This window comes from Vulpes vulpes, chromosome 8, assembly GCF_048418805.1.
Source record: "Vulpes vulpes isolate BD-2025 chromosome 8, VulVul3, whole genome shotgun sequence".
NCBI lineage: Eukaryota > Metazoa > Chordata > Mammalia > Carnivora > Canidae > Vulpes > Vulpes vulpes.
In genome coordinates, this window is record NC_132787.1 from 103,761,974 (window position 1) to 103,776,449 (window position 14,476).

Genomic DNA, 14,476 nt, shown 5'->3' on the forward strand with positions numbered 1-14,476 from the left:
GCTCCCCGGCTGCAGGGACCATGGTACCTAAGGCGTTAGGTGCAGTTCTGTGGGGTTTGGCCGGTCAATAAGAAAACTGACCTGATTTCGTCCGCCCGGCTCCCAAGAACCTAAAAACCCTGATTTTGCAAAAACACAGACCAACAAACTGAATTTGCACTTGAAAAAAAAAATTACGATTGTACCAACTTTGCCTTTTGCTCAAGGTTAAGCACATCTGGCTCACTGTCCCTCGCCTCGGGAGGTGAACGTCCTTGTGGTGTGAGGCACTGTTTTCAGGAGGGGAGCTTGAAACGTGAGAGAGGAGCCCCGTTGTCCCCCCCCTTTGACCTGGGGTCTGGTCCCAGGGGCGCTTGTATGGGCTGGTGTCGAGGTGGATGCTGGAGGTGGCACAGGTGAGTGGTGGCGCTGCTAGAGGCTGGAGGACCTTCGGCCAGACCCAGCGTTTCTCTTGGGAACGTGGATGTCTCAAAATCTCGGAAATCTGCTACTTGATTATCTACCAAAATTTAAAATGGAAATCAGAATAAAGCCCCTTTAGGTCATGGAAAGCAAGTCCTCCATCACATGGTCCCAGTTGGCTGTTGGATGGCGCCACCTGTTGGCTTGTCTACGCAGGCTGCGTGGCGGAGGGTTAGGCGGTGGCTCCAGGCCTGGTCCCCTGCCCTGACCACCTCCCTGCCCCCTGGGACGCCCTGGCAGCCTGTCTGCCTGGGCCCCAGGGTCCTCAGGAGGTGGGGGCTCAGGAGGCAGGAGGTAAGCGGAGAGAAGGGGGAGAGAGGGGTGAAGAATGAAGGAGGGGAGGAAGGCTTTTCAGGAGAACTGCACTGGCATGGGGGGTACCCTTATTTTTTAAATTTTATTTAAATTCACTTAACATATAATGTATTAGTAATTTCAGAGGTAGAGTTCAGTGACTCATCAGTCTTTTTTTAAGATTTTATTTTTTAAAAAAGATTTTATGTATTTATTCATGAGAGACACAGAGAGAGAGAGAGAGAGAGAGAGAGAGAGAGAGGCAGATACACAGGCAGAGGGAGAAGCAGGCTCCCTGCAGGAAGCCCGATGCAGGACTCGATCTCAGGACCCCAGGATCACACCCTGGGCTGAAGGCAGGTGCTAAACCGCTGAGCCACCCAGGTGCCCCAAATATTTTATTTATTTACTTGAGAGAGTGAGCTGAGAGAGAGAGAGCACAAGCAGAGGGAGGGAAAGGGAGAAGCAGACTCCCTGCTGAGCAGGGAGCCTGTCGTAGGACTCGATCCCAGGACCCTGAGATCATGACCATGAGCCAAGGCAGATGCCCAACCGACTGAGCCACCCAGGCGCCCCTACCTAGTTTATTTCTTATAGTAGATTTTGCAAACTGTCACTATGACAGGCTTCGTCGCACGGAGGGACTTACATAGTGAACCACAGCCAGCAAGCCCTGTAAGCATAAGACGGGTCACCTACCTCCTCCCTGTCACCCTATCTGATGACTTCCAGAAAATTCTCATTTTCCTAACTAGTCCCCAGACTACAGGGCCCATCCAACTTGAGTGCTCTTCCCTCCCCGTCCATCGCTCCTGCCCCCTCCCGACCACACACACACACACACACACACACACACACACACGATAAGTTACCACTTGCATGAAGCAACCTTAAGGAACTTAGAATCTGTCGTTCTAGCATCAAGTAGCACTTTCAGAACTTTAGTAAAGCACGAAGTCCCACGGAGGGCTCGCTGCTTAATGCAGATGTGCACGCCTACTCGCGGAGCTTTCAATTTTATAGTTCAAGGTGAGGAATCAGCATGTTTACCTTTTTTTTTAAGATTTTATTTTTATTTATTTATTCATGAGAGACACACAGAGAGAGAGAAGCAGGCTCCATGCAGGGAGCCTGACGTGGGACCCGATCCGGGTCTCCAGGATCACGCCCTGGGCTGCAGGCGGCGCTAAACCGCTGGGCCACCCGGGCTGCCCAGCATGTTTACCTTTTATCTCTGACATTTTAACTGATGGGGACTGTGGCGTGGACAGTCCTTGGTTTCTTGTTTGGAACTTTCTGGATCTTCTGGACCTGGGTGTCTGTTTCTTTCCCATTAGGGAAGTTTTCATTTATTCTTTCTTCAAATACGTTTTCTGCCCCTTTCTCTTCTTCTGGGCCCCCTGTGATGGGGATGTTTGCTGGCTTGATGTTGTCTAAGGCATCCCTTAACCCATCCTCATTTTTACAAGTTCTTCTTCCTTTCTGCTCTTCTGCGCGGTGCTTTCCGTTACCCGGTCTTCCAGAACACCGATCTGTTCTGCACCCACTAATCTGCTGACGTCCTCTGGTGCATTTTAAGGAAGCTCTGTGCCCAACACGGGGCTCGAACTCCCCACCCCGACATCAAGAGTCGCACGCTCCGCTGACTGAGCCAGCCAGGCGCCCCTCTAGTGTAGTTTTCCTTTCAGTCATTGTATCTTCAACCCCGATTGGTTCCTCTTTATATATATTTTCTATCCTCGTTGACATTCTCGCTGACTTCGTCCACTCCTCCCTCCAGCCCGGTGGGCGTCTTTAGGACCATTGCATCGAACCCTGTTGGGTAGATTGCTTATCTCCATCTCATTTAGTTCTTTTTTTTCTGAGGTTTTGCCTTGTTCTTCGGTGTGGAACATATTCCACCCCATTTTGCTTGACTTCCCGTGTTTGCTTCCGTGAATTAGGCAAAACAGCTACTTCTCCCAGACTCTAAGGAATGATCTTGTGTGTATGGTCATCGCCCGCGTGGACTATGCCTGGTGACCTTGGCCGGCTGGCTGGAGCTGGGGCTGGTGTGGGTTGGGGTCCTGGGGTGCTTCGTGCTGGGGCTGCCGCGGTGGGAGGGCAGGAGCAGATGTGGGTGCAAGCTGGGGTGTCTGGGGACACTCTGTGTAGTGGGCACCCTCGTGGGGCAGCTGGAGCTGAGGCGGGCAGTGCTGGGGCGGGGGCTCCAGGGTGCTCTATGCAGGCGTGCCCTGGTTGGGTGGTTGAAGCTGAGGTGTGCACAGACCAGGCTACCTTGGGTGCTCTGCTCTGTGGGTGCCCTGGCAAGTCATCTGGAGCCAAAGTATTGTGGGCCTGGAGAGCTCCGGGGTGCTTTGTGCCTGTGTCACCTGTTTGAGATGGTTGGAGCTGTGGTGAATGCTAAGCAGGGGGGTCTCCGTGTGCACCACACTGGGGCCACCTTGGTGGGGTGGCTGGGGCTGGTGTGGGCTCTCCGGGGCTGGCTGAGGTGACGGGCCAGTGAGGGCATCTGGACCCTGCTCCTGTCCACGCTATCAAGGTGGAGGAGGGAATGTGAGCTGTGGCGCTCACCAGCCCCTCCGGCCCAGAGAAAGTTCCAGCAGCAACTCGGCTGTTTGGTGCAGTTCGGGGGCTGGATCCTTTATATTCCAGAATATATTTATATTCTTTTATTTTTTTAAAGATTTTATTTATTTATTTATTCATGAGAGACACACAGAAAGAGAGAGAGAGAGAGAGAGAGAGAGAGGCAGAGACACAGGCAAAGGGAGAAGCAGGCTCCACGCAGGGAGCCCGACATGGGACTCGATCCCGGGACTCCAGGACCACGCCCTGGGCCAAAGGCAGGGGCTAAACTGCTGAGCCACCCAGGGATCCCCCTATTTATATTCTTTTAAACCTCAGCTGTTGGGCAGCCCGGGTGGCCCAGCAGTTTAGCGCCGCCTTTACCCCGGGGCCTGATCCTGGAGACCCAAGATCGAGTCCCGCATTGGGCTCCCTGTGTGGAGCCTGGTTCTCCCTCTGCCTGTGTCTCTGCCTCTCTCTCTCTCTCTCTCTCTCTCTCTCTCTCTCTCTTCCTCTGTTTTTCATAAATAAAATCTTTAAAAAAATAAAAATTAAAAAAAACTTTTGTTTGTTTTGTTTCAGATACATCTGCCCCTGGTCCCTCAGTCCTGTCCCTTCCCCCTGAAGCTCATGGTCAGGGGTGGGGATTCCAACCATTGCCCTGCCTCCGACTCTCCTGCCGTTCTCTGTGGGGTCTCTCACCTTCTGTTGTGCACAGCCTCGGTTCTTCCAGAGGAGTCGCTTTATAATCAGGTGTAAAGCTGGTGTGTCCATGGAGGAGAGGAGTCCAGGGTCTCCCCGGTGTCACCACCCTGTACTGGAATCGGAAACGTTTTTGTCATGACCGGAGAGCATCTGGTGGTGGAAACCAGGATGCTCCTGAACATCGCACGCAAGACGGCCCCACGCAACCGACTTACCTGGTCCAGACGTCGGGAGCGAGGAGTGCTGTGAACCCAAGTCCCGCCAGTAACAGGCAGGTCATCTGTCCGACTCACGGGTGAAGTGTTAACAAGCCCCTTGTCCACCGATCTAGAACCATGTCTCCACTCACTAGAGACCTTCTGACCTGCACCTCTCAGGTCTGTGTCAGTTCATTCCAAAAGTGGAAGGGAAGAGGGAAAAGCACCCGTAACAGACTTTGCCCTGGAGTACCGCAGTGGGAACAAATGCAGCTGCTGTAACAGAAAAAGCCCCAAATAACAGTGGCTTTAAAAAGATACAAGTTTATTTCTCACATATGGGAGGTCTGTAGATGGTTCAGAGTTGGTATGGCTCTCCAGGGGCTCAGGGACCAAGGCTCCTTCCAGATAGATTCCTTTGTGCTTGACAACTTAGCCATTCTTTCATTCATTCATTCATGAGAGAGAGCACAAGCAGAGGGAATGGCAGGCAGAGGGAGAGAGAAGCAGGCTCCCTACTGAGCAGGGACCCCCAACACGGGGCCCCATCCCAGGACCCTGGGATCATGACCTGAGCCGAAGGCAGACGCTTAACTGACTGAGCCACCCAGGCGCCCCAACTTAGCCATTTAGATTTAGAAAATGTCATCATTACTGGGGGGCACCCTGGAGCTCTGTAGCTGTGGAAGAAGGGAAGGATGGATGGAGGGTGTCGTAGGCACTATGGTGTCTGGGGAGAGCTGACTGTCCTCCCATCTAGGCACAGAACGACTGTACCTCCTAGTGAGGCCTTGTGACTACTCCCAGCCAGTTGGTTATGGGAAGTGACACATGGCGAAAGCACCATGCACGATTCTCCAGCAGCTCTTTCCTGCCACAGCGACCACAAAGGCCACGGGTGCCAGAGGCTGCAGCTCCAAGATATGGAATGTCCATCAACCTGGATCCCAACAAGACCGTGTGGAAGACAGCTCTCCCAGTCTGCAGGCAACATGAAATGGGTCAAATCATTGGGATTTGTTAGCTTGCGTCTGCGACATAACCAAGCTCGGGCTAGCTAGTACATTTGGGGACCACAGTCTCTGCCACAGGCCAGTGAGAGCAAGAATAATGCTGTCAAAACAGCCTCACGCCAAATCAGTGTCCTGGACCTCTGGCCCCCTCCCAGCTGCCCCAGTTGCTTATAATCAACAGGACGACTCTGTGCCTCCATCCGTTTGTTTGCTGCTAGTGTGGGCGTCTAACTCAAGTTTACGTAATGATTGCCACCTAGTGGAGAACGGACGGTTCAGATTTCTTGCTTTCAATGAAGCAAATGCTGCTAGAGGATCACTTGGAATTTTTTTTTTTTAAGAGTTCATTTATTTATTCATGAGAGACATACAGAGAGAGGCAGAGACACAGGCAGAGGGAGAGGCAGGCTCCATGCAGGGAGCCCAACGTGGGACTCGATCCCGGGACTCCAGGATCACACCCTGGGCCGAAGGCAGGCATTAAACCGCTGAGCCACCCAGGGGTCCCCTCACTTTAACTTTAAAGTTTCTAGGGACGCCTGGGTGTCTCAGTGGTTGAGCATCTGCCTTTGGCTCAGGATGTGATCCTGGATTCCTGGGATCGAGTCCCACATCGGGCTCCCTGCATGGAGCCTGCTTCTCCTCCCTCTGCCTGTGTCCCTGCCTGTCTTTCTGTGTCTCTCATGAATAAATAAATAAAATATTTTTAAAAAAAAGAAAACAAAAAGAAGTTTCCAGGTCCCATTCTGGTTGATAGAGTGAATTGATACTATTTTTTTCATGTGAAAATTTAAGTAGAATGGCCTGGAAAGAAGAAATTTACAGCTGCTAACTTAAATCAGCTTAATATCTGGGTTATGTCCGTCTTTCTGTTCTTATAATCTAGTCTGCAGAGATCTTGCTTGTCTTAAAAAAAAAAAGATTTTATTTATTTATTCATGAGAGACACAGAGACAGAGGCAGAGACACAGGCAGAGAGAGAAGCAGGCTCCACGCAGGGAGCCCGACACGGGACTCGATCCCGGGTCCCCAGGATCACGCGCTGAGCCGAAGGCAGACGCTCAACCGCTGAGCCACCAGGTGCCCCTCTTGCTTGTCTTGATGCTCCTCAGAACATCACACTGGTCCATGGCATTGGACCTGTTGGTCAGGACGCAGCACATAGCTCACATGTAAGGCGAACCTGCGCCAAAGGTGGTTGGCAAACCAACTCTTGATACCACGTACGGTACCAGTCTGGGCCCGTCGGAGAAGCACGGTAGGTGTTGCTGTGACCTATAACAACAGGCTGAAGTCCCAGAAAGGGGACATTGAGGGAACAAATGTGAGTAACTCAGGAAGTGGCTCCCACCGCGGGATAAAGCAGGGTTACCATAACCCAGGCGCTCCACGACAGGGACACATCTCTGAAGGAGGTGCCACAGCGGTGCTTGGACCTCTGGTGGGGACCGAGACACCCAGCAGCACATGGTTGGTCCTCGAACCTCTGATTAGGGTGCGGCCAGGTGGGTGTGCACAACCCGGAGGAATTTACAGCCACCACTGCTGGCACTTCTGGGGGGACACACCATGGCTGCTGCTGGTGCCACCAAGAGAACCTGGGAACTGGAGCCAGTGCTGTCCTGTGCTGCTGTAGGGACAGTGACAGGAGCCAGAACAAGGAAGGATGCCCCTCCCTCCCCCTCCAGCTTTCCATTCTCTTCCCCTTGCTTCTTCTTGGCCCGGCCAGCTGGCAGGGGACACAGGAAATGGAATTTGCAGAGCCCAGCCCCAGCAGGACAGAGCAGAATGGAAGGGGGGCCTGGAGCCCAGAGGGCAAACACCCCGCCCCGCCGGTGCCGCAGCAGCTCTAACGTTAGGCAAGTCACCCGTTTGCTCCTCTTAGCTTGGCTGTCAGAGTCTCTCGTGGTTCTCAGAGTCTGTGATGCTAAGTTGGCACCTGCCTCCAGGAGGACTTAGTGGCTGCCTGGGACAGGGCTTGTTTCTTCGATTTGCATTCTCCATGGTGTGTTTTGTTTTTTGTTTTGTTTTTAAGATTTTATTTATTTATTCGCAGAGACACAGAGAGAGAGAGAGAGAGAGGGAGAGAGAGGCAGAGGGAGAAGCAGGCTCCATGCAGGGAGCCCGACGTGGGACTGGATCCCGGGACTCCAGGATCACGCCCTTGGCTACAGGCGGCGCTAAACCGCTGAGCCACCCGGGCTGCCCTCATGGTGTGTTTTGAAACATGGTTTGAACTGAGTGAATCCAAGCCTTTTTTTAAGATTTTATGTATTTATTTATTTATTTATTTATTTATTTATTTATTTGAGAGAGAGAGAGAGAGAGAGAGAGAAAGAGCACAAGTGGGGGGAAGGGCCGAGGGAGAAGCAGATCCTTGCTGAGCAGGGAGTCCGATGCAACGTGGGGCTCGATTCCAGGACCCTGAGATCACGACCTGAAGGCAGACTCAACGGACTAAGCCACCCAGGCGCCCGTCTCTGCGCCTCTTGTCAGGGTCCCTGATGAAGAGAAGGTTCTCACTTAGTTCTCGTCTACACATAGTCTGAAACTGGGGTGAGGGGAGGAAGCCCTGCAGCCTGTTTAAAACCTGGGAGCACTAACAGAGGTGGCAACTCCAACTGTTCACCTTGCCCTGGAATTTGGGGCGATGACGGTGTAGCCCCCTGGTCTTTACCTTGACCACGTTCCAACACAGGACCCAGGCTCGGAACGGAGTGGGTGTGTGGTTGGGGCTGGGAAGCGCTGCCCGGTGATTCTGTAGCATTTTGATCACGTAGCCGAGGCGTAGGTGGATAGAAAAGAAAACCATTCTCTCTACATCAGGTTGGTAACTGAATGACTTTGCACATTTCTTCTAGAATTTATTCTAGGTGTTCCCGAAGGCAGCTGCTGTAATGGAAAAATAACGAACATAAATACAACTGATGGAGAAAAATTATTTTCAGATTGAGCCAGACTTTCATGGGGCCTGTTTCCCTTCCACCACTGTTGCCCATAATCCATTTATAAAGGGAGATTCCATCGAATGCAAAAGTTTAAATATTGCTGACCTTTCTGTTCTTTATTCTCTCCAGCCTCTTTTTGATGCATCATGGTTTCTTTGCACCAAAAAAGGGCATGGATCTTCTGACATCTGCTCCTGATCGGCCCTCTTGACTGAGATGCGGTTGCATCGATATCGAGTGTAGGGAAAACGAAAAACATATGATGTCACAACGTGTCACATGGTATTCGCCTGGTTCAGAGCGAACCTAAGAATCATGCTCAACGGCTGTGAGTTATCTGCGAGCTTTTCCTCATTTTTAAGCTTTAGGACCAATAGGAACGATGTTGCTTTTTAAAAGCCGAAAATGACAGTAATTGGAACTTATAAGGTGTAGTACGTGATGACTTTATGTCCAATAAAGATGAAGCGCAGGCAGGGGTCTATCAAACGGTGACCAAGCTCTGGCACAGGCGCCTGAAAGGCCGATGCGGCCCATCCCCGGCCTTTCACCATGGTTCTGGCAGAGACCGGCTAACAAATAACTACCACGCGATAGAATCGAGTGTCCACAGAGGAAGGTATGTGGAGATAAACAAGGTCCCCATCCTCAAAAAACGTGGGCCAATAGGGCTTCAATCCTGGATCTTTCACTTTTTTAGCACAAGCCTGGAAATCCTCTACTTCACCTCTCTGAGCTCAGGTCCATGAAAGCATCCTGCGTAAGGACAGTAACTGGCTTAAAATAAACATTCAGTTAATACCCATTTTCTCCCTCCTCATATGGAGGGACTCGAAGGGGGGAAGTAAGTGGCAAGGAAAAAAGATTATTTTTATTTTTTTAAAGATATATTTATTTATGATAGAATAGAGAGAGAGAGACAGAGACACAGGCAGAGGGACAAGCAGGCTCCATGCAGGGATCCCGACGTGGGACTTGATCCCAGGACTCCAGGATCGCACCCTGGGCCAAAGGCAGGTGCTAAACCATTGAGCCACCCAGGGATCTCCCATAAAAGATTATTTTTAATTTCTGGGGCAGCCACTGTAGAAAATGTAGGAATTATACTGAAGCTATTGATTAGTTATTGATCACTTTCAAAAAGGGTTGTTAGATTTCAGAAAGTGGTCTGACACGCTTTGGAAACACAATTGTTTTAGTCTGGACGCGTGGTTTGGCTCTGGTATCCCATAGGACCTAGCCTGGAAAAAGGAGTTGTCATCTCCTCTGTGTCCAAAAAAATAATCTAATGCATGGGTCATTATACGAGGATTAAATGAGTTAATATTTCTAAGTGGGTAACGTATTTTTTGATGTACATGGCCTGGTACATAGCATATTAATATGTAAGTATTTGATTTGTTTAAAAAAAAAGTCTAATGGAGGGGCACCTGGGTGGCTCAGTGGTTGAGCAGCTGCCTTTGGTTCAGGTCATGATCCTGGGGTCCTGGGATCGAGTCCCGCGTCCGGCTCCCCACAGAGAGGCTGCTTCTCCCTCTGTCTGTGTCTGTGTGTGTGTGTGTCTCTCTCTGTGTGTCTTTCATGAATAAATAAATAAAATCTTTTAAAAAGAAAGTCTAATAAGAATGAGGCTGATCTGAATTGTTTCAGCTGAGGCCGTAACTGAATGGCTATTTACACTTGGATCTTTATCAGCCCATCAGTCTCCTTCTGTGGTCGGTGCTGCTGCCTCTTTCAAGATGCTGGGCTGGGGACGCCTGGGTGGCTCAGTGGTTGAGCGCCTTCTTTCAGCCCAGGGTGTGATCCTGGAGTCCCAGGATCGAGTCCCACGTCAGGCTCCCTGCATGGAGCCTGCTTCTCCCTCTGCCTGTGTCTCTGCCTCTCTCTGTGTGTGTCTCTCATGAATACATAAATAGAATCTTTATGAAAAAAAAAAAAGGCCCTGGGCTGACCCGTGTGCTAACGCAGGTGACAGATGGAGCCATCCACAGCACTCAGGCCTGCCACGCACACTGTTGTGCACTGAAAGCTCTGGCCGGAGCTGAGCGTGTTTCAACTCCCAAAGAAGGGGATGGTGATTCACACACTTTACGTTCTCCCTAAGAAAAAAATTGTAATACATCTGGTCTTAATTTCCTCCTATAGCCGGTAGCCACGGTGCTCACCTGTCTTCAGGACCGAGTGTCAGAAGAGCCCAACGAGCTGTTCTCATCTGCGAGTAGGTTCTGTTAAGCCCATTTTATAGGTCATGTCAAGCCCAAGAGGTAGATAGGTTGGAGCCGGTTTTGTGGCTGATTAGTACACTTTGCAGTGACTTTGTCCTGTCCTCGAGGGCATGTCCTTACTCTGGGCCCTGAGCCTCCTCAGGCTTCTGAACACGCCAGAACCTTTCTCAGTCCCATTCAGAGCACGTGCTCACAGCTCCTGGGCAGGCGGCTCAGGAGCAGGGAAAACACTGGGGGGAAGTGCACAGCTTCCCTTGTCTCGATCCACAGGACCCAGGAGGACCTGGCTGGACGTGAAGACTGCCCTTGACTGTCTGCACAGAGCTCCAGGGGAAAATGTGCTCCTAGGGAAGGACAACCATGCAAAGCAAACCTAGACCCATTGAGCCTGCTTCTCCCTCTGCCCATGTCTCTGCCTCTCTCTCTGTGTCGGTCATGAATAATAAATAAAATCTCTAGAAAAAAAAGAAGGCAAACTGAATGTAGATATTCTTACGTCTGAATGGAGAGCTCAGGTGAGGAATGACAAATGAGGATTTGAGGCTGTCCCTCCATTGAAAAAATGGGAGAGGTGTGGGGCAGGCATGACAGTGGTCCCCCAGGCTGTGACAAGGTCTAACAGCTTGGGTACAAAGCCACAGGGGCAGGGGTAGAGACTGGGTGCTCATTGCTCCTTGGGGCTTAGAACACTGTCATCCTGATAATGACCCAGAGCAGGCCTTCCCGAAAGCCGTTTCCAGGCCTGGAATGAAGAATAAGACAGAAAATGTGGGAAGAGTCCAATTTTATGAAGACAAGGATGAAAGTAGACTTTCCAGGAAGAATGGATGGTGCAACTTTCAGCGCAGTGTGCTTCTCAAAACCAAAATGTCCCTTTCCCAGTAATATAAGAAGTAGGACTTCCTATTTTTAAAATAATTACAAAGGCACCTACCAGGCTCAGTCAGTTGGGTGTCTAACTCTTGATCTCAGCTCAGGTCATGATCTCAGGGTTGTGAGTTCAAGCTCCGTATTGGGCTCCCTACTGGGCTCCATGGTGGGCATGGAGCCTACTTAAATAAAAATAACATAATAAAATAACAAAATAAAATAAAATAATTACAAAGAAATGAACGTCTGACAAACACAAAACACATACTCCTCCTGGTTATTGTGTTCACATTGTCTAAGACTGATAATAGTTACTAGTTACATCAGAGTTAAAGCCGTATGAGCTACACTTAGGCGATGTCTTCCTTTTGTAGCAGAAAAGGAAGATATTCTTGGTAAGCCTACTGTGTCCAGAAATCATATTAAGATGAAAACAAATTAAGCGGGCAGCCCTGGTGGCGTAGCGGTTTGGCACCACCTGCAGCCCTGGGTGTGATCCTGGAGACCCGGGATCGAGTCCCACATCGGGCTCCCTGCACGGAGCCTGCTTCTCCCTCTGCCTGTGTCTCTGCCTCTCTGTGTGTGTCTATGAATAAATAAATAAAATCTTTTAAAAAAGAAAACAAATTAAGCATCACAACCCTGAGATCAAGACCTGAGCTGAGATCAAGACCTGAGCTGAGATCAAGAGTTAGAAGCATAACCGCCTGAGCTACCCAGGTGCCCCTAAGTTGTAATTAACTTAAAATTATATAAAATGAACACTTCAGTTCCTGAGTCCCCCTAGCAACATGACAAGTGCTCAGTGGCCAGATGTGGCAGGTAACTCCCACCCTGGATGGCATAGAGAACATTTTTGTCTCAAGAAAAGTTTTATAAAACAAAATCCTATAAACTAAATTACAGTAAACCCCCCCCACAGGTGTTAATACATCATAATTTCACCGGTTACATCTCATTACGTAAAATATTTAACCAAGAGATGTTCCATTGTCCAGGATTAATCACAAGGATGCCAATCAGGAGTTAAGCTATTAGGGGCACCTGGCTGGCTCAGTTGGTGGAGCATGTGATGCTTGCTCTTGGGCTTGTGAGTTCGAGCCCCACACTGGGCTGTAGAGATTAAAATAAAAACCTTAAAAAAAAAAAAAAAGAAGTTAAGCTATTAAAGTAGTTAAGCTGATTTATCTAGCAGCATGATTATCAATAAAGCATTTTAGCCCTGAATTTTGCACTACCGGCAAATATGGAACACATCTAAATGAAATATAAACTTAGAAACCAGCTGGCTGTTTAACCAAAGCATGATTGATTAGGAGACTGAGCCAGAGTCTTCGGTGCTCATGATAAGAGAAGTCGCTCATAGAACATGTGTCATGACCCTTTCGCTAAACTAGCATGGTTGTTGTTTAAATCTCTACTCATTTTTCCTCAAAAAAAGAGGGAGGCACAAGAAATTATATAATCCTTATACGTGATGAGCTAGAGCATAAATTCAAACTTTGGAAAAACAAAATGTTGCCTCTTCCTGTGAGTAAAACAAATGTGTTTAATAATTTCGTGTGTCTGGGATCCCTGGGAGGCTCGGCGGTTAAGCGCCTGCCTTCGGCCCAGGGCGTGATCCTGTAGTCCTGGGATCAAGTCCCATGTCGGGCTCCCTGCATGGAGCCTGCTTCTCCCTCTGCCTGTGTCTCTGCCTCTCTCTCTCTCTGTCTCATGAATAAATAAATAAAATCTTTAAAAAATAATGATTTTGTGTGTCTGGAGTATCTTTAATTTTTTATTTTGTACCATAGCCCAGATTAAGAATCCATACTTTGAACTGATTTCCTGTTTGGGAAAATATTTTCACATTGGCTATTTCTTAGCCTTTGGTTGACAAAAATGTGTTAGTGGTAGAAAAAAAAATCAGACTCGAAACATTGAGATGTTGCCTAATTAACAGCCTTTGAAAAATTGTGTCATTTAACATGCGGTTACTTATTCAAATCATATAATCTGGTGAATGAGAGATAAGGTCATGGCACCGACTTGCTATTTATATTGCTGAGTACTTGTCAGCTTTCTGGAGAAGCTGAACATCGTGTCCAGTACTTTGCAACATTCTTTGGGATCCTCTAATGATAACTTCAGTAGAAAATGTCAACCAAGCCAACTTGGCTGTCTGGAGGCGGGCTCTCGTTTTATATTTAACTTTGAAAATGTATTTACAATCCTTTCAAATCACCCCGCTCACTTGCACTGCTGGATTTAATTTGGGAGAAAAGGAACATTGGGTGGTAGGTACATGTTATATTTGGACTCTTGCGATTTTAAGCCACACCCAGATGTGGCATGATTTTATGAATCATATTACATTTCATGGCTGCTATAACTATTATCTACTCCTAATAATTACTTTACTGAGCCCTTATCACATGCTTGTCACTACAGTACGGAATCTAGTTTAGTCCCCATATTATCTTGTCAGGTGGGCATCATTTCTTCATTTTAGAAATGAGAAAGCCAAGGCTCCAGCGGGCAAGTGCCATGCCTGCCCCGGGCCACACAGCTAGTCCTCACACCAGCCAGGGTTTGGACCCAACACAGTATGACTCAGTTCCAGACTCCCTTTAGAAACAAAGGTGACCCCCTTCTCGGGCTGTGTGATTTGAGGTTCTAGAATTCTTTGAGCTCAGGCTGTAGCTACCACAACATGTGTTAATTTTTGGATGACTCTTCAGAAGTTGGAGCAAATATTAGCTAGCAAGTTGGGACAGCCATACCGTCAAGTTCCCTTCTTCATGGTTCTTCCCATGACCAGTCCGCCTGGGTATGAACACATGCAGGATCAGGCCACTAGGGGAAAAGAAGTAATTGAACTAAATCACTAGGGCTGGTTTCTGGGTTTGGCTTTGTAATTCAGTAATAACCTATTTTAGTTAAGCAGTGAACCCTTGAAACTCTAGTAAGAAGTTCGTATTATATGTCTCAGTAGATAGATGATAGGTAACATATATATATATAATGTATATATACACACACACACACACTGGGAGGTATATAAAATTGGGGGTATAACTGTTTGGACCTTGATTTCAAAAATCTGGAATATTTATTTTTACATTCAATTAAAGAACTTTTTAAAAAAGATTAATTTATTCATTGGAGGTAGGGTCAAAGGGGGAGAGAGAGAAAAAAAAACAAACAAAAAC